Genomic DNA, 19,976 nt, shown 5'->3' with positions numbered 1-19,976 from the left:
CATTGAAAGCCTTAAAAACCATAACCTATACGTTTATAGTCCTCACCTTTCGCCGGTAGACTCGTAACGAACTCAGTTTTAAAGCTAAGTCTTTGTCTACGGCAGATTGACAACCTATAGTATAATTAGGTTAGTTATTTCATAACTTATACTATCTGAAACCCTAAAATAGATTAGGTTTAGGTTTTTTTACCCAAATACGCTGTCGAAAATGCCGAATTTGTGATACAGAGGGGGTGGCTAAGTGCGTGGAGTAACGGGATCGAATCCCAGGAAGATCTTCCAACTCACTCTCTCACTTCCTCTCTTTTCCTTTCTCTTTTCTCTTCTCTCTCTCCTAGGGTTTCTCAAATTCGTATGGGGTGAGAGAGAGAGGGTTTAAGGTCCTTATATAGGCCCAGGTTTGATGAAATGGCCCCAGGGCCAAGATATACTTAGGTTATATCCAAATACAGACCGTTCCGGTCTAACGGAGCACTTCTGGTGGCCCCTTTTCCACGTGTGGTCGGACTTAAGCTCCCTGACCATGGATCTAGGTCAGGCTGAGTTTTCGTTCCGATCGGGTTTGTAGATTAGCCGTGGCGGACCAGTTTCAGTTTAACGGTCAAGGTCACTCGATCAAGGTCACAAGTACACCGACATGTGTGGGACATTTCTCCTGATTTGAGGGTGTATTTGGGTCAGATTCTGACGGTCTGAATCCTTATATTTGGCCCGTAAGCGACACGACTCAGATTACTTAAATTTGAATTTTTATTTCTAAATATTTTCACGTTTCTCACACACTTTGCCCCGGGCTCAAGTTGTGCATTTCTAGACATAGTTAGGACTTGATTCCGAAGGGGTTGTCAAGTCCAGTAATGCGGTCATATCCGTATAGTTTCAGGGAAATCGGACTTTTGACGTGCGATCCAGGTCCGATATGGAGTTTCAAGATGCTCCCGAGAGTAACTGGGTTTTGAGATGGATTCTAGATTTCAGGGTAACGTAGCGTCAATGATTCTGCACGTTTTGGGTCTTGCAGATCATATTTAAAGTGATTAGTGCTAATTTCACTAGCACTCTAGTTCAGCACTTGCTAACTTTAACCTAATTTCTAAAGGTTTTAGGTCCTGGGTGATTTCTGCCTGAGGTGGTACTCGGGTCTTTGTACGGATTTTTCTGAGACATTACACATGCCCTGAGAGCTTGTTTTAAATCATAAAGTGCCTTTTTAAGATGGTACATATGATTTGGAAGTTTAGGGTCCTCAAAAACCTTAGGTTGTTCAACATATACTTCTTCATTTAAGTCACCGTTTATAAACACACTTTTGACATCCATTTGATATATTTTGAATTTCTTATGACATGCAATTGAAATGAATAATCTTATGAATTCAAGGCGCGCAATTAGTGCAAAGGTCTCATCGTAATCAATACCTTTTATTTGAGTGTACCCTTGTATAACCAGTCGAGCCTTTTTTCTGATAATATTATCCAATTCATTAGTTTTATTCTTAAAAATCCATTTGGTTCCAATTACATGTTTATCAGTACGTCTAGAAACTAAGTACCAAACATCATTTCTGATAATTTGATTTAATTCTTCTTGCATGGCAATTATCCAACTTTCATTGGCAAGTGCTTTTTTTACATTGGCCAGTTCAATTTGAAAAGTGAAGTAGACATAATTACAGATATTTTTTAATTGTCTTCTTATCTAAACACCAATACTAGGGTTACCAAGTATTTGATCAGTCGGATGGTCTTTAACTGATCTTAATTCAGTATCAACTGATTTAGATGAAGAGTCAGATAAATCAATTATATTGACATGATCATCATCTTGACTTGGAGTGGGTGCGATTTGTTGATCATCAATTACTATATTTATTACATAGCTTAGAAATATTCCTTCATCACTCTTAGCTTCAATTTTTTTAAAAAAATTTTCTCGGTCGCGTAAAATAAAACATTTACTTCCAAAAATCTGAAAATATTTGACAGTGGACTTTTTATTAAATCATAATTCATAAGTTGTTTTATTCTTTACTTTTCTAATGTAAACATGATTTGTAATATAGCAAGCAGTATTAACAGCCTCATCTCATAAATTTTTGGTAGTTTCATGCTATTTAGCATTACACTAGCCATATCCTGTAAAACTTTGTTTTTCTTTTCTGCAATTCCATTTTGTTGAGGTATTAGGTGTTTTAGGAGCAGAGAATTCATACGATATACTATGATCATTGCAGTACTTCTCAAAATTGCTATTCTCAAATTTGGTGTCATGATCACTTTCAATTTTGATCACAGACAACTCTTTTTTAATCTGAATACGTTTTAAAAATTTTCTGACTTCATCGAGAGTATCTTATTTTTCTCTTAAAAAGGTTACCCATGTATATCTGATGAAATCATCAACAATGACAAGAAAATACTTCTTTCCACCTCTACTCTCCATTCTAGTTGGTCCCATTAGATCCATGTGGAGTAGTTCTAGAGGTAAGCCATGTAAGTGATCTCTTTTGCTCAACTTATATAGTTCTTTAAAGTTAACATGTCTAAGACGTTTATACCATAGCTCAGTTTCGTCTGTTTGGACAATGTAACATGAATGGTTTGATTAGCAAGAGTTATCAATTATATAGCAATTTTCAGAGATCATATGACCATTTAATATTACACTACCATTCTCATTTGTAATCTCACATCCGTGATCTGAAAATTTAACACTGTGTTTATTATCACAGATATGAGATATGCTTAAGAGGTTATGTTTTAATCATTCAACATAAAGCACATTTTCAAAGAGAGGTAAGTTAGGAAGTTGTACAGTACCTTGGCCTATTATTTTATAGTTGCTTCCATCACCAAAGGTAACTAAGCCGCCATTTACTTCTTTGATGTTCGTGAATATTCCCTTATCGCCTGTCATATGTCCTAAACATCCACTATCCAGGTACCATCTATAGTAGCTAATGACTTTGAAAGCTGTGTGGGCAACAAGACACTTAACCTTTGGAATCCATTTCATTACGGTTATAGGTTTAGGAGTATCTTTTGATTTTCATTGCATTTGGGAGCTAGGATTTCTCCTTCTTCTATGAACTTCATTTTCATCTGAGTTGGATTTCAAAAATTCTTTAAGCAAGTTCACAATTTTTTCAGCTAAGGGTGATTTTTTTTTTTAAAATGTTTATAGCTAAATGTATTTTTATTAATTTTAGAAACTTGAAAGGGTTTTGAGTTTTTGAAATCATTATGATTGAAATCTCTTAAAGTCTTACTTTTAGAGTTCGAGGATTCTCCTCTTACAAAGATAGGAGCAGAATCCTTGGATTTCAAAGAATTACCTTTAATATAACACAGACCTAACTTGTAACCACATTTTCTATACGAGGTTAACAAATGTTTCAGTTTTTGGTCACCTTGGGCATATTTTCAAGTGTCCTTAGAACTCAAAAGAAAAGAAACTTTAAGTTTTAGTTTGTCATTTTCTATTTTGAATTTTTCCAGTTCAGAGGATTTAAAACTTAAATTTAATTTTGTTTTTTCAAGACAATCTGAAAAATGAGATTTTTCTAAAACTGTATTTTCAAGTTCTTCTTTTAGTTTAACATATTTATCTTTTTGAATTTCCAATTAATAGCAATTTTACATCTTTCTCTGTATAGGGCATTGTAGGCATCTTAAAGATTGTTTTCATTTTCATTTTCAGGGTTACTTCTGAGATTTTCATATTCAAATATATTACAACTATCTAAGGAAGTGATTCTAGCTATAGTTATAAGAGCTTTAACATCATTTGCATTTGTATTTTCTTGTTCTGATTCATCAGACTCAGAAGTGCTTTCAGAGTCAGATGATTCATCCCAAGTAGGTATCACGCCCTTTCTTTTCTACCTATCCGTTTTAGGACATTTATTTGCCAAATGCCCATATTCATGATAGTTGAAACATTGACTGTCCTTAGTTTTAGATTTCCAAGAATTAAATTTTCCTTTTCTTTTATTAGTTGATTTTTAAAAATATGATCTTTTCTTGTTTTTAAAAATTCTATAAAATTTCTTAGCTAACATTGCCATATTATCTTCATTTTCTTCAAAATCAGAATTAGAACTATTTTTTTTTTGAAATAGATTTAGAAGATTTAAGAGCAATAGACTTAGCTTTAGGAGCCTTAAAATTCAACTCATATGTTTGAAGAGAACCAACTAACTCCTCAACCTTCATAAGATCTGTATCCCTTAATTCCTGAATGGCAATAACTTTAGAATTGAATCTCTTAGGAAGAGATCACAGTATTTTTGTGCAAACCTTGCTTTCTGAGATTCCATCTCCTAGACCTCATATGGAGTTTACTATGTCATTTAGTTTCATATAGAAGTCCATGAAAGTTTCATTTTGTTCCATATGAATTTTCTCAAACCTAGTAGTGAGGATTTAAACTTTTGATTTCTTGACTATAGAAGTTCATTTATGTGTCATTTCGAGAATATCCCATGCTTACTTAGTTGTATCGTATGAAATAATTCTTTTGAATTCATCAGGCGATAGAGCGCAGTTATAACATTTAAGGCTTTAACATTAACACTGCTTTCACTTTTCTAAGCTGCAATCCATAAATAAAATGTCATTTCTCTTATAGATTTAGTTCCATTACTACCTAATACTTTAGTCATAGGAGGTTTCCATTTGGTCACCGTGGCTTACCACACACTTTCATCTAAGGATTTTAGAAAAATCCTCGTTCTGGCCTTTCAGTATGAATAGTTAGAGCCATCAAAAGGAGGTGACTTGGTAATAGATAAATTGTCGAAATTTGACACAATACAGCTCTAGATCTTAACTCAAGGAAGTTAATCCAATAAAAATGAGTAGCCTTCTCTGATACCACTTAAAAAGGAGAGCTGAAGTAATCCTAGAGAGAGAGAGAGAGAGAGAGAGAGAGAGAGAGAGAGAGAGAGAGAGAGAGAAGGGGGTGTGTGTGTGTAAGTTCAGAGCTCTGTTTAAAGTGTTGAATAAATAAACAAATCAGAAATCTCAATTGTACTAGTATTGAAACATTAATTCAAACTGATTCATAGGACAACCTTCACCTAAACTGATTTATAGGACAACCTTTACCCAAACAAGTTTAGGTAGGACAACCTTATTTCACGAATGTGATAAGAATCAAAATTCCAAACAGAGTAAGAGTAAATAAAACTAATTATTACAAACATTTACCACTTGTACTAAAATGAAATTACAACCATTCACCATAAAAGTAATAAAAGCATTCACCACAACACCAAAAATTATAATGGTTAGATGTGTTAACAACTGCTTTCAAACAGTCACACCTACTCCACTCCTAAAATTACTAACCACGTAATTTTGACTTTCACTATGAATAAGATTTTCACATGGTCACCTTAAAACCTGATACAGTTGTGATTTCACCAGACTATCACAAACAAAGAAATCCCTCACTGAGATTTTCTGGCTTATTTAAGAAAAACCAACACTAAAATTTTCTGGCTATCTCAGAAAAACTAAATACAAAATTTAAATGTATACTTATCTTCACCATAGAAGTTGTAGCCGAGGAATCACTTTTCTTGAATGTTGAATGTTGAATGTTCAGTCTGATATAAAAGGTCCATGGTTGTATTGATTTTAATTAAATTTAAACCAATGACTACTTGTATTAATTCCTTTAAATCTAAAAAATAAGAGTATTCTCTTTCTTTTTAGAATCAGAATGATGGAATTAGAGATTTAGGAATTAAACAAAACAAGCTATAAAATAATTTATAAATACCGTTCAAAAGATTGATAATAACCGAGGCTTCCCTCTCTCTTGCAGAAGGTTTTTGATAGACTTGAATACATTTTCGAATTGAGAAAGAACATCAATTTATAGGCACAAAAGTTGTTGCTTTGACTCGTCTAAGACAGTCTTCGACTGACCGAAGCACTGGATTCTGTTCCAATGGATTTTCAAATTTGAGCGGGATAAGATTTAACAGATCTTCAACTGGTCGAAGGTTCTGTTCGACTGGTCGAAGGAGCCAAAATCCAAACCGAATTAGTTGCTGGACTTTGAGCTAAGAAATGCTCGATTGGTCAAAGAGTGACCTTCGACTGGTCGAGGAGACCACTCGACTGGTAGAAGGTGCAACAGAAATTTCTGTTTCACTCGGGTTGTACTAGGACTGGTCGAGAAAATCTTAAGCTAGTCGAGCTAAAACTTAGGCTAGTCGAAACTCAACCAAATACAAGCATAAAAATCCAATTTTAATTATATTTTGAAAGCATCTAAGCCTAAGGTCTTTCTAGGGTTTATAATACCTGTATGGATTGAACTTCATTATCTTAAGGTAGATTAGAGACTTGAACTTCTCTAAGGAGCTTAATCTTCTACTAGAACATTAATAGATCTTGACTTTATGTTGTTTACTTCATGTTGTCTTTCGAGCTTGATCTTCAACTTTATCTTGAGCTTGAACTTTTACTAGATCTTGAACTTGATTTGAACCTTCATCTTGAATCATACTTGAAGATCGCTTGATAAGATATTTTGACTTAAATGAAATTTGACAAAAAAATGTGAAGTGTGCTTTAAATATTATAGCACTTACAGATACTATTGACATTGTCCATGTCTTGTTTTACTACTTGTGATGACTTGACGATGTTTATGGAGGTCCTCGAACTAGTGGCCATTCTACCTAATAAATTAAATCAAAGTTTGTCGTGGAGTTACCATCTAATGGATTGTTGCGCCTTTGTGGCTTTTGGGGTCAATCCCTTTCACCATATCTTGGAATGGACTATTTGCCCTATGTGGCTTCGGTTGGCTAATTGCCCTATGTGGGTTTGATTGTATGTTTTCCCTTTGTGCTTTGATGGAATAATTGTCCCAAGTGGCTTTTATGAATGATTTTTGTACAACCTGGCGATAGTAAGTTCCACTTGTTTAATTTTAACTGGCTACTAGTTGAAGAGGTTACCTTTAAAACATCATATTTGTTAGTATCATGAGTCAATGATGGTGGTATGGGACATTATGCCTAAGCTGTCGGCCTATGCTGGGTGACCAGCCCCCTATAGTGACCTTTGAGCTTTCTTAACATGACTGCTTGAAATTGAAATAATAATAGTTGAGCTAATCATGCATTTAATGACTTACGGACTTTACCAGGTGGTCAATATAAGGCACAAGATTTCTTGGGTCACTATGGGATGTACATAAAGTATTTTACCGGGTGATCTAAAGTTATTATCACGTGCATTCGAACCACTATGAGTTGTCCTTGTCGCCTCCTTAGGTGTACCTTTGAGTTCTTTTTTGGGAGACTAGTTCACCTTGGGCGTCCTCGTTGCATGGTCTTTTTCGAGTGGCTAGTCCTCATTGGGGCGTACCTTTAAGTACTTTTCCTAGTGGCTAGTTCTCCTTAGGCGACCTTTTGCCAGCTGGATGTGCATACCCAGGTTTGTGAGCATGAGAAAGTATCCATGCATTTAAACAAGAATACCATTACGAAATTTATTTAATGTTTTCTCCTCTGATGAACTTTGTCTCATTATTGTGATTATTGCAAAATATTCATTATATAGTGGTCATGATAAGCTATGTATAATTATCTTGATGTTTTGATAAATCTTAGGGGTTATACCTCACTGCGATAGCCATTGACGCTATCAAACCATATTCAGTATGTCGGAGATATATTTGATATGCATGATGGAGCTCATGTGGAGAATGAGGAGCTAGATGACCTTGCAGCTCTAAATTATAGACTCATTTATGTTGAATTTGTATTTTCATGTATTTGTAGTGACTTAAGACATTGGTTTGTATAAGCTTTTGGGTAGCCACTCGAATAATTGGCTATGTATATTTTAACTCCCTCTTATATTTGATTTATTTCTATTCAGCGAAATTGCTAACTCTGATAAAGAAAAGAAAAAAATGTACATGAAATTTGGGTTATCTTTAAAGGTTAACACTCGTGTTTTTGGAAAACGAGTAGTGTACTTGAGGTTTCGGGAATCGGGGTATTACAGTTTGCTTTAAAAACTCAACCATCTAGCTTGAATTAACTGTACGGTTGTATAATTCAAAGCATGAGTGGTCAGTTCAGTGTGAATTCCCCTCAAGATTACACACCATCACATTAATCAAGTATAATTTTAAACAGGAAAATATACAAAATAATTCATATGTATTCTTATTTAAATGCATGGTTGCATGAAATGCACATCAGTTTGGGGATGCTCATTTAGCTGGCTTGGGGTAAAAACCTACAAGTGGGGTAAAACCCACATACAATCTCAAGTGGCTAGTCACCAGGGAAAGTACATCAAGTATGGGCTCAAGTGACAAACTCACACAAATTGAGTTTATCGACATTGGTCTGGGAGCTAGCAAAAATTATCCCAAGAAGGGTGTATGTTACAATGTTTAGATTAGCCACCCGATCTCACTAGCATGCTATGAAATGAATGATTATCCCAATTGTTATTAGTCAAATTTACAAACAACCATTTTAATTAAGCTCAAAGGGCATTATGGGGGGCTCATCACCCAGTATGGGTCGACAGCTCGGGCATAGTATTCCATACCACCATCCCCGACTCTTGAGACTTTAACAAGTAAGATGTTTGATGGTAACCTCTATAACTAGTGGCTATAATGTAACAAGTAGATCTTATCATCACAAGATTATCAAGAGTCACATAGGCACAAATGATTAACGAGATGGTAAGTCTACAACCAAACTTTCATTTAATCCATTCCTCAAAAGGGCCACTAGTTTTAGGAACCATTCTATATAGGTGATTACCACCATTCAAGTTCATATCCAAGTCTAGTTTTCCTTACAGGGGTTGAGTTCCCTACTAATTAATGTGGCAATTCGAGCTTTATAAATAATTCAGTTCATGTGCAACATGTAAGTGCTTATACTAAATAAATGTTAAGCATGTGATTTGAGGATTTATTCGAATAACTAACATAAGTAAGCATGAAATAAAGCGAACAATTATCAGTTAAAGTTAAAAGGTGAAACTATCACTTAGACTAATTATGAAAGTGAAAATTCCAAGGAGAAAATCATCACCTCACAAGTTAGGCTACCCTGATTTGAAAATAACTAAGTGTGGTGATTGAGGGAAAATCCAATTCCTAGAATCAAATTGAGATTAATTTCAACTAAACTTTAATAATTTCCTAATTCAACCTTTCTACATCAAAAGGGGTGGACTCACCTGACTTGCGTTTTAGGAGGTTGTGGTTTAAGCACAACTTGGTGGTTGGGATAGATGACTCGGTAGGTAGTTGAATCAGCTAATGCTACTCAATAGCTAGGAGAATCGACTCGGGTAGGTGGCTGAGCCAGCGACTATAGCTTGGCCGGGACTTGGCTTTGAGGGATGATTTATGGGTCAATGTTCGAACCAAAAGCTTCACAACAGGCTTGAAGAATGGCAGACTGCTCCACAGGTTTGAGACTCGATGGTGGTGATTGGCCGAGCGAGGTAACCCAACCTGACTCAGACAACAGTGGTAAACTGAGCTCGGCTCTATCATGCATATCATGCTTATTCATATTCTCATACACATCCTATATATGCCCGATTATGGATGTGAATGTATCATAATATAAAGTATGAGATTGTGGTTGGTACTCAGCATGGGTACTGACTTGCCTGTGTACGGAAGAATTGTATTGATTATCCTATGATTTAAGGCTTTTCGAGGGACCCGTATGAGATAAGGGTGCCTTGCATATAGGCATGACTTTCATGACATGGTTGCATGTAATACCCTGGTCCTCAAAACCCGAAGATAGTCGCTCCTCATTGAGAACCCGAGTATTACGTTATAAAATGGACCATCATACATCTAATTAATAGTAAATTTCATAGTATAAAGTAAGGCAACATTGCATAAACTAAGGATATCAAAAGTAATTATAAGGAAGTTCAATACAAGTATATGGGAGTAAAATGAAATCCCACAGTAGGGAATTTTTATTACAATTTAAGTAAAATACAAAGTCTGAAATATGAAAGCAAGTAAATCCTAAAATATCAATTGAGCTCCAACAGCTCAACTATTACATAGAGTTCTCCGTCTCCGAACTCCACCTCAGCCGTCCTTGGAATCCCATCATAGGGGTCTCCACTTGTTCATCATACCTGTGTCTATTTGGTGCAACCGCACGATTGGGTGAGTGAAAACTTAGTGGGAATTTTCCGCAAAGATTCATATATATTATGTCATTCCAAAATAGTTTAAATCAACATATTCAAATTACAAGGAGACTAACCATGAAATTATAAATGAATTGTATGGGTGTATGAATGTATGTACAAGTTACAGATCTGGGGATGCACATCCAGCTGTCAAAATAAAGGGTCGCCCAAGGAGAAATAGTGACTCGAAAAAATACTCAAAGGTACGCCCAAGGAGAACTAGTGGCCCGAAAAATACCATGCAAACTGACCGCGGTAGATTATCTACCTGGAAAAAGCCATGTAAGTGAGTGCGCCCAAGGATGTCTAATCTCCCGAAAAAATACACAGGGTACGCCCGAGGAGGTTCTAAAATCTCGAAAAAGCCTCATGTAAAGAAAAGCGCCCAAAGTGACCCAAAATGCACAGGTTCTGTGAGTTTAACTGAAGTACTAGAACCTTCAAAAATTCAATCAGAGTGTGGCTTACATTGAGCACTCGGAAAAGCTCATATGTTATGCGTGAATGTCATGTACCATGATGCTCATGCACATTCCATAGGATTAACAAGATTACCCTCATAAGCATGATCAAGAATTTTAAATTTGAGACAAGTTTATTCTACATCTCACAATGGGTGACATTCCACACCTAGGGTTCGTTATATGATTTGAAAATTAATGAATTGAAGTTTCATCATAGTTGTCGTTACTAATAGAACAATGCCTCAACATTTACAATTTCTAAAATAACTTAGAGCATGAACAACTAAGTCCCAATCACCTAATTAGAATTGAAGGAATAATGTACTATTCTAAGACTTTATACATCATAAATTCAGATTAAAATGACTCTAGCATATAAAATGAGTTATGGAGTAAACTTACCATTTAAATGGAGACAAGATTTACTACTTCTTAATACAGTTGGTGAAAGTGTACATATAACAAGTTAATTCTAAATATGGCATAAAGAGTATGATACAATTCTTATAAGATGGATTAAAGTAGGCAGATTCAAGACAATCCTACATGATTATTAATATTAATTTAAGATTCAAGGAAGCAACATTAATATCCACATAATTATGCCATTTTCATACTTTTAAGCTTAACCTAATTTAGAAATCAATGAAATGAGGAAGCCATGTGGGATATCCCTCACCTTGAGCGAGTGTTCCTCATGATTTGAATTGGTTAGAGGGAACTACCCTGCCAGGTGGACAGTTGTAGACAACCCTTGAATTAGACAATACATGATTTTAGTGTATTATTGCTGAGTTGACTCGATTGGCATTGTTAACTTGTAACTAGTTGGGTTTCAAATCCAAAAAAATTTACTTGTTGTAGTAATCAGTTGTTAGGGTCACGGATCTGAAGTGATACTTCAGATCATTAGTAAGGACCCCAAAATATTTGGCTAAGATTAGGGTAGATTTAATCTACTTAAGGGGTTTGATGAGTCAACTCACGACCAGGTTGGGAAGGGATTTCAAACTGGATAGTAGGCCTAGTTTCTTTTTCTTTACATTTGAATGGCAGTTGTTCTCAGCCCTCAACTTGTAGTGTAGTCAGTTGGGCACATGCCTGGATGCACCGTTTCAGCCTGATATCACCGAGTTGACTCAGTCCAGTCACTTATCATAGAGATGAGAGCTGATTTATCCTATTTACAACTCGACCCTGATTTATCTCATCCAGAAAATTTGTGATATCTTCAGGGGTCTTACTGGCTGGTTTCAAGCATGGTTTCTTGGAGACAACACATGCTTGACTCGGTTGGGTATTTACTGAGTCAACTCATGAACGGGTTGAGTATCGTATTCCTACAAACCGATGGAATAGAATGATAAAAGAAAAAGAAAGAAGGATGGGTCTGTTGTTGATACCTGTGCTGATGGTGAAGGAAGTCGAGGTGTGACTCATGACGAGTCGGATCGAACTGAGTTCACGAACGGGACTCAGTTTCACCCTGAGTTTTTAAAAACTCCGGTTGAGTTGACCATATCAGGGTGATTCAAGTCGATCAGATGTGTCCTCGATCTCCTGCTCGGTAAGGCTGCACAAGGGTCGTTGGATGGAAGCAAGACGAGGAAGAAGTGGTGATCGGCCCCGAGTTGATTCAGTTGGTGCGGACTGAATCGGGTTTAAACTAGTAGCACTTGGCCACAAACCTACATTCTCTGCTGCTAGGGCCCAGCAACTGGACTCGTTGTAACTCGACTTGCAGCTACTCAGCTGAGTCATTACTTAACCTGATGTGGCATGGAGAGTGGCGCATTTTTTTCTCTCTCTCTCTTTCTATCTTTTCCCTTCTCGGAAAGGATTGCCCTAAAAGGCAACCTTTTATAGGGTGTATTAATCCTCTTCTAGAGGATTCGAATGCAACTAATCCAGGGGATTAGTTACGAATTAGTTACGATTTCTCGGTTTCAAACTACAAGATTTTGGGATGATATAATCGAGCTTTGGTTGCGTGGGTTCAATCAAGTGTTATGGATGCACATCTGGCACCATGGCCCACCGGATGGACGGTTCTGATTAGGAAATGGGCTCACATAAGGGAGGTGGGTTTTTCGAATGATTTGTAGGAGAAGACTGGTCGATCATGGCATTTTCAAAATGACTGGATGATCTAACGATTTGGGCCATTTGGATGGCCTGGATGACACCTAGAACACATGTGGGGTCCACCTCATGGTGGATAGAAATCCGCAGATTAGCCAAGTTTAGCCGCACAGGGACTCTTTGTGCTAATCTGATATCTCGTCAGCTTCTCGTGATTTTCTCGTCTAGCTACGAGAATATCAAAGAGCCCTAAAGCCGACGCCTGAGATCTGTTTGGGAAAGGTTTCTAGAAGCTAACGATCGGTCAAGATGGCTTGTTTCTATCAGTGGAAAAATTCTTTCCGCTTTCCTCTATAGGAGGAGATGTTTCCGAAAATAGGTGGTGTGACGAGGACTCCCTCGCGTACGTGGCTAGTTTCGAATGACATCCAATAGGTGGATCCGCCAGTGAAGCAGCGGACATGGATCTGCTCTCCCAGCTAGCGTTTTCCCTATGCAGCTTTTGATCGGTCGCTGTCTGAGCCTATGCGGTTGACTTTCGATCATGGATCTAACCATGGTTAGGGTCGGTGAGACCCTATTTAGAAGATGGATGGTTTGGATTTCCAGAATAGGGTCTGATGGTGGGTCATCATCAGCAACAGACGAACGGTCTGTTTGAGTTTGAGACAGGTGGGAAAAACACTGGAAATCTATTGATTTTCGATCTTCTATCGGGTCAAAGCTCGTTTGACCTGATCCAACGTCCTGTGCACGGCGTGTGCACACTATCTATGCACACACGCTAATCAGGTGTGGGGTCCACGTGATGATTTGAGTCAATCCACACTGTTAATCTGGTTCTACTACTATTGATAGGTCATCAGACCAATTTCTCAATGGATCCAGCAGTTAGATGGGTCATAACTTTAGTTTTTGGTACTGTATTCATATATTCTCATCGATCTGATGGCTGAATTGTGTGTATTCTGTTTATCTATGGTTATAAGGGTCCTAGGTCCGTATAGATGGGATTTAAAGGTTGGATTAGTGGTTCCAGGGCCTTGGCATGATGGTTAAGTGGTGGCCCTATAGGTTAGACGTTGTGGGTCTGGTGAGTATGATGGGTTAGGTCTCAGAATAGGTAATGTACAACTCCGTTGGTCTAGCTAAGCATTGTTTAATGTTTACTGGCGATCGTGATCGTGACCTTAGGGATATAGGTTTTGTGATGCGGTGGTGGTCGATCTTGAAAATCAACAGTCGGGTAGCTCGATCTGAAGATGAAGATTACTCCTAATGTATAGAGCATAAGTGAACGACTCAAAAGGCTAAGTACTTTTGATAACACCTGAGTACTTGAAAGTACAGGGTGTTACATTGCATGACTCAGATTATGGACTCTTGCATTCATGCATTTGTGTACATACCCTAGAGACATCAAGGTTGTGACCACCATGGGACTATCGTGATTAGCAATTATGAGAATGGACACCAGAAATTCTGTTATAGCATATTGGGAGTTAAGAATGTCCATGGGTGAAAGGCCCTAAACTTTGAGATTACGGGATGTTCCAATGTCTAGACCAAGTGGAATCATGAGGGCCAAATATTGATAAGTCGCATCTCTCACTATGTCATGGTCGATTGGAAGGGGGTGTGCCTTACTCACCTAGGTGCGGAGGGCTATTTACTAGGTTGAGTATGATAAGCTTCAAAATGGGTTCACTATCAATGAGCCGAGTGGATTTTGGCATACCACCAATGAAGCAGATAGTGAGGTCTCCTATACTTGCTTGGTTATGCGCGTGATGGGGCGACAACTAGTGTTGGAAGTGTACGAGACGCCGGTGATGTCTAAATAAGAACCGTACTGAAATGTGGATTAGATGTTAAGATTGGCATGTTGCATCTTTAAGGACACCATCAATACTAGTGAACTTGTACCCTATAGCCTCGAGTGCACTGAGAGAAATCAAACTTTTCTTCATATCAGGAACGTGCCTTACATCAGTCAAGGTATGCTTTATCTCATCAAACATCTTGATGCTCACAGTACCAATAGCCACAACATTACAGGCATTGTCATTGCCCATAAAAACCTGTCCACCATCGCATTCCTTGTAACTGACGAACCAACTCTGATGAAGAGTCATATGATATGATACTCCTATGTTAAGGATCCATTCATCTCTAAGATTTTCATGCAAGTTCAGACCATAGACACTGACAGAATATCACACCACTTGTCTCTTCATTAGATGTGACAACATTGGCCTTCTTAGAAGAAGCCTCTGAGTTTTCTTTCTTAACTTTAGGATTGGTACAGTCCTTTTTCATGTGTCCAGTCATCCCACAATTCCAGCACTTTAGTTTTCCTTTGCCCTTGCCCTTGGATTTGGATCTAGGTCTTGAGGATCCTATACCTCGATTAGTATTCCTGCCCCTTGTAATCAGTGCATCAGAAGATGTCCCCATGTCACCGTTTAACTTTCTCGTGGCCTTCCCTTGAAGGGCTGAGATAATGGTGTCGACACTCAGGATTTTATTTGTGGTGCACGTTGTGTCCTTGAATGACTTATTTGATGTCGGAAGAGAATTCAACAACATACATGCTTGTTTCTCATATTTGATCACTTCCTCCATATCCAGTAATTTGCAAACCAATTTATTGAAGTTGCTGATGTAGGCCTCCAGATCTCCACCCTATGTCATCTTGAAGTTATACCACTACAGCCTCAAGTGTAGGAAATTTTCAGAGGATTTTTCTCATAGATATCTTCTAACTTCACCTATAAAGTAGCTGCAGTTTTCTCCCTCAAAACATTATACAAAACCTCATCCACAAGACATAAATGGATTGAGGATAAGGACTTCTTATCAAGGGTATTCCATTCATCATCAGTCATAGTAGACTTTTTTGTCTCAAGAGCACGATCCTCACCTTGCTTGGTTAAGGAACTGATCATATTGATCTTCCATAACTCAAAGTTATTTTTGTCTACGTACTTCTCAATATCATACCTAATACTTCCCATTATTGCTAATCATACAGATCTAGATCTGTGCCCCAACAATTGCTTTGATACCACTTGTTGGGATTTGTGCAACGGAATCACATAGAGATAGATCTAGGATAGCAATCCAAAAGCACCAAACAAACCAAAGAAGAACATAGAGATTTAATGTAGAAAACCCTTGCAGGAAAAAACCACGACACAAAGCGACAGAATTCCACTATGAAAGAAGAGATTACAAAGATAGAGAACTTACCCTACTTGAACAATCCTCAAATCTTACCTTTCTCACCTCTTGAAACCCTAGAGCCCCCTTTTAGAAACCCTAGAACTCTTTAAAAAAAAACTTAGAATGCCTTAGAATACATCTCAGTCCCATATACAACCTTTATAACTTTAGAAAGGAACTAAAATGGAATAGGAAACAAAATCCGCAAAATCTGCGTTTCCACAGAAAATCTGCGTAAACCTTCGATGTCATCGAAGAATGACAAAATATGTCTAATGACTGGAGGTGGAAATTTGAAAATAACTCGATGGCATCGACTGGGCTCGATAACATCGAAGCTTGCTCGATGTCATCGAACAGGGAGTATACAGATTTAAGACATCTGTCTACAACATGGCTTAGGCTACCCTAAGGTGGGCCCCACCTTTACCATTGTTGGTCTACAATAAGTCTTTATTCACTCAATTTACTTCTTTTCTGTTACTTCGCTTACCACCCTCTCAGTCTCAAATACTCGAAGCTCTTTGAGCTACTGTAGAAAGAGTAAGATCCGTTTCAATTACACACAAAGATCACTTCGTCAATATTGCAAGGAGAAGGGCATTCGAGTTTACCGAATTAACATTAAAATAGAGAGAAGTTGAATGCTCGGTACATGTCAATGGTCATGCTTTGAAAAAAGGAGACCGCCCATGCGCTAAAGATTGTAAAGGTGGTTTCTTTGCTGATCAGTTCGAAAATCTGGCTAACTTTCGTGCTCACTATGAAGGCACTGGCCCCGAGATTTGGGAATAGACTGGTGACTACTTGCATGCTTTCGTTACAGCTGCAGGTACAGGTGTTTTGCAGTTTCTTCAGATTCATTCATTTTCCTTCATTGTATTTTGTTCCAGCCATTTGATTGGAATGTAAAATGTTAGTTGTAAATGTGCACCTGTAAATGCCATTAGGTGAACCCATTTGTGAAGACCTAGTTCAATAATCAGTCTAGTCCACAGATTAGGTGGGGCACACATGTGCTTTGAATGCAGACTGTTGATTACCCCTTTTATTTATTGTCCATTTCTTGTACATTTGTGGCCCACTTGATAAGTGAATGGGCCTACCTTTTCAGCTAACACATATTTACCATGGGTCATGGTTTTAAGATTGGGACGAGTCTGATGCAATTCGTCTTAGTCAACTTGGATTTGATACACCCGATAGTGTTCGATCACAAGTACATGCCCCCGCCACCCCTGACTCAGGTGATTCACAAATCAAACCAGCCGGTATGAGTTGCTAAGTCTTAAAACATGTTGTGGGGCCCACCTGATGAATGGTTCAAATCCCGTCCAAGTATCCAGTGTTTGCAATTGGTGTTTTCAGATGGGTGTTTGGAATGTGCTAGTGGCATGCATATTTCAACTTCAAATAAATCATTGTTATACATCCCCATAAGAACAGGATCCTAATATCGATTGCTTCTTGATTGACCCACCCGGTTCAGGTCTCTTCAATAAGGTGACAAGAGGGGTGATGAAATTTCATGATTAGTCAGTCTAATTTGGTACAAAGTTTCGTTATATTTCATTAAATTTGCAACAACCAAACCCACCCTAAAAATGGTTATAACACCAGTTATAAAGTTATCAAAATCCATGTCATCTTCCAGAATAAAAGGCACGGATAAAAATGACAGCTGTTATTCTAAAAATAACACCTATTGTTTTAAAACTACAACCACTACTTACACATATGGCTGTTAGTGGGATGGGTTTGGGTCAGATACTGGTGTAGCAGCCTCCATATCTAAGTGAATCAGATTTGGGTTCCGTTTAGTTTGTATATGGTACCATATAGAACTGGGCACGGGAGTACTAGACTCGCTTGACTCGACTAGTCCAACTCATTTAGACCCGACTTGACCCGAACTGAATGGGTGAGTAAGTCCGTACTGAGTAGGCTTCGCCCAATCCGAACTCAAACCAAGTCGAGTTTGAGTTACCAAGTAACTCGACTCGAAACTCGATTCGGTCAGACTTAACTCGATCTGAAACCAACTCGACTCATATTCGGGTGTGTGTGTGTGCGTGTGTGTGTGTGTAATAAATACTAATTTTTAAGTATATCTAACCCTATACACCGCACCCGACCCCACACTCTCTTCCTCCCTCATCCTCCTCTTATAATCCCGCCAACCACCATCACCACCCTCCTCCTCCTCCACCTCCTCTCTCTCCCTCTCTCTCTCTCTCTCTCTCTCTCCTCTCCACTCCCTCCCACCCTCTTTAAGCCCAACAACCACCCACCACCATCACCACCAACCTCCTCTCTCTCTCTCTCTCTCTCTCTCTCTCTCTCCTCTCCTCTCCTCTCCACTCCCTCCCTCCCTCATCTCTCGATCTGAATCGGTGCCAACTCGAACCGACTCAGTACTTTTTACTAGGATAGACTCGGTCCGGATTAGTCCAGGCCAGACCCGGATTCAGATCGGTTTAGGCATGATGAAATCAGTACCGAGTCGAGTCGAGTTCGGGTCAGGCCTATTTCAAAACTGGATCGAGTCGGGTCAGTCCTAACTCGGTTCGACTCGACTCGATGCCCAGCTTTAGTACCATATATTAGGGCTGTCAATGGGTACTTGATGTACCTAATCCGATTTTAATGGGTTGAGTGCCCACTACCAAAAAATAAGGTAATGTCGACCGACGTGTGGCTGTTTTGGCTACGGCTTTTAGGCGTCAGCAATCTAAAGACAATAATCCATAGCCAAAGTCTGGTTTTTAATGGTAAATGTTCAATATCTACTATTTTCCCGTGGTGTGGTCCACTCGAGATTTATATCAACCTCATTTTTTGGGATAAACCCTAAAATGATATTGATAAATGGATGGATGGCGGGGATTAAAAAATATACATCATGGTGGGGCCCATAGAGCCCTACCAGATCCAAAGCGCAAGTGATGTTATTTATTTACAGAGACAACATGTGAATTTTGTGTTTGATGTAAAATAGTGGTGACTCATTCATAATAATAGTGGCAATGATATAGAGTTATCCAGACCATCTAAATAATGGGTCTAGTTGTTAATGGTCAATATTTATACTTTTTCCTATATAAAACTATCTTAATCATCTAGTAAACGGTCCCTTGAATGTATGGCCATTAATGAAGTTGATGTGTTAAAGTACGAAAAACTCATAATTTATGGATTTGAAACTAACATCTCATTTCAGAAGAGGAATTTCCAAATCCCTCTTCTCTCCAACGTGGCTGAGCTCCATGGAGAATGCCTTTCTCTGGATGACGGGTTGGAAGCCATTGCTCGTCTTCCGGCTCGTGGACTCGCTGCGACAGGTGCAGGTGGCTGGGATGAATCTTGGAGGGTTGTCTGAGGATCAGGTGAGGAGGCTAAACGAGATGAGGGCGAGAACGTGTGCTGAAGAGGAGAGGGTCAAGAGGGAGATGGAGAGATAGTTTAAAACTCAGGTCTAAAACTCAGGGAGATGAGGGCGCCATTTATTAGACCCGTTAAGAAATCGGGTTAGATTCCAGTCTCACCTTTTAGACCTGGTTTAAAACTCAAGTCTAGTAGGGTTCGGGTTGGTCCATGTGATGAACTTGGTTAGAGATGGGTCCGGTTCAGGTCCATTTAGTTTTAATATTAAGGATCAGATACTTCAGATATCAGGGTGTCTAGCTATGCATTGACAGCTCGATTTACACAAGACATTCAAATATAACGGTTTCCATCGCGGAATGTAATTCCATTTAAAGAAAAATCATGGATGTTATTTTGAGACTTCCAATTGTTATTTCGGGTGTGTTTGGTTGCACTAATAGCACCTGAATTCATTAAAAATATGAATATATTAAAATAACAATTCAAGGGAATGACTATCTATGCCCACCCTCTTGATGGATGCACCTTTCCTCATGTCTCCATTTTCCAGTCACACAACTGAAAGTACAATTATACAACTATGAGA

This window comes from Magnolia sinica, chromosome 6 (assembly GCF_029962835.1).
Source record: "Magnolia sinica isolate HGM2019 chromosome 6, MsV1, whole genome shotgun sequence".
NCBI classification, from domain to species: Eukaryota; Viridiplantae; Streptophyta; class Magnoliopsida; order Magnoliales; family Magnoliaceae; genus Magnolia; species Magnolia sinica.
The sequence above is the reverse complement of the archived record's forward strand: the minus strand, read 5'-3'. Positions refer to the sequence as shown.